Genomic DNA, 1,927 nt, shown 5'->3' with positions numbered 1-1,927 from the left:
TCCTGCCAAACCCCAAAAACAGGACTAAGTGCATACAATACTCACAAGCTTTATTTAAATTGTATACAAATGTATTGCTACTCTAGTTAACTTAACACAACAGTCTTACACGCATTCGATCTCGTGGTCTATCTATAGATAGCATCCCCTTTTTTTTTCCTCTCATATTTACTATGTATTTTATTTATTATACACACTACAATTTCAGTATAAGTTAATGTAGCTTAATTAATAAAGCAAGGCACTGAAAATGCCAAGATGAGTCGCACGACTCCATAAACACAAAGGTTTGGTCCTAGCCTTCCTATTAGTTCTTAGTAGACTTACACATGCAAGTCTCCACGCCCCAGTGAGAATGCCCTTAAAATCAGCAGTGATCTAAAGGAGCAGGTATCAAGCACACTCTTAAGTAGCTCATAACACCTTGCTAAGCCACACCCCCACGGGATACAGCAGTGATAAAAATTAAGCCATAAACGAAAGTTTGACTAAGCCATACTAAAAAGGGTTGGTAAATTTCGTGCCAGCCACCGCGGTCATACGATTAACCCAAACTAATAGGCCCACGGCGTAAAGCGTGTTTAAGATACCTTTGCACTAAAGTTAAAACTTAACTAAGCCGTAAAAAGCTACAGTTACCATAAAATAGACCACGAAAGTGACTTTATAATAATCTGACTACACGATAGCTAAGACCCAAACTGGGATTAGATACCCCACTATGCTTAGCCCTAAACATAGATAATTTTACAACAAAATAATTCGCCAGAGGACTACTAGCAATAGCTTAAAACTCAAAGGACTTGGCGGTGCTTTATATCCCTCTAGAGGAGCCTGTTCTATAATCGATAAACCCCGATAAACCTCACCACCCTTTGCTAATTCAGTCTATATACCGCCATCTTCAGCAAACCCTCAAAAGGTAGAATAGTAAGCACAATCATTTTACATAAAAAAGTTAGGTCAAGGTGTAACTTATGGGGTGGGAAGAAATGGGCTACATTTTCTACCCAAGAACATTCCACGAACGTTTTTATGAAATTAAAAACTGAAGGAGGATTTAGTAGTAAATTAAGAATAGAGAGCTTAATTGAATAGGGCCATGAAGCACGCACACACCGCCCGTCACCCTCCTCAAGTAATAAGACACAACCATAACCATATTAACTTAACTAAGACACAAGAGGAGACAAGTCGTAACAAGGTAAGCATACCGGAAGGTGTGCTTGGATTAATCAAAGTGTAGCTTAACTAAAGCGTCTGGCCTACACCCAGAAGATTTCATTACTTATGACCACTTTGAACAAAAGCTAGCCCAACTAACCCCAAACTTAAGTATCACAGACATATAAAGTAAAACATTTAGTTAAATAATAAAAGTATAGGAGATAGAAATTTTAATTGGAGCGATAGAGATAGTACCGTAAGGGAATGATGAAAGACATCTTAACAGTATTAAACAGCAAAGATTACCCCTTTTACCTTTTGCATAATGAACTAGCCAGAAACGACTTAACAAAGAGAACTTAAGCTAAGCTCCCCGAAACCAGACGAGCTACCCATAAACAATCTAAAAGGATCAACTCATCTATGTAGCAAAATAGTGAGAAGATTTGTGGGTAGAGGTGAAAAGCCTAACGAGCCTGGTGATAGCTGGTTGCCCACAAACAGAATTTTAGTTCAACTTTAAATTTACCTAAAAAAAACAAAATTTTAATGTAAATTTAAAATATAGTCTAAGAAGGTACAGCTTCTTAGAATCAGGATACAACCTTTATTAGAGAGTATATACTAACATCACCATAGTTGGCTTAAAAGCAGCCACCAATTGAGAAAGCGTTCCAGCTCAACAAACAATATAACTTAATCCCAATCATATTACATCAACTCCTAATTATACCTCCTGGGCCATTCTATTTAAATATAG

At 37.2% G+C, this 1,927-nt stretch overlaps 1 pseudogene; it reads left to right on the top strand.

The window, feature by feature from the left end:
* The first annotated feature begins 282 nt into the window (after positions 1–282).
* LOC144309732 (18S ribosomal RNA) lies at positions 283–1,237 on the top strand (annotated as a pseudogene).
* The last annotated feature ends 690 nt before the right edge of the window (positions 1,238–1,927 follow it).

This window comes from Canis aureus, unplaced genomic scaffold (assembly GCF_053574225.1).
Source record: "Canis aureus isolate CA01 unplaced genomic scaffold, VMU_Caureus_v.1.0 ptg000208l_RagTag, whole genome shotgun sequence".
Classification (NCBI taxonomy): Eukaryota; Metazoa; Chordata; class Mammalia; order Carnivora; family Canidae; genus Canis; species Canis aureus.
This window is presented reverse-complemented; position numbering and strand designations above follow the sequence as displayed.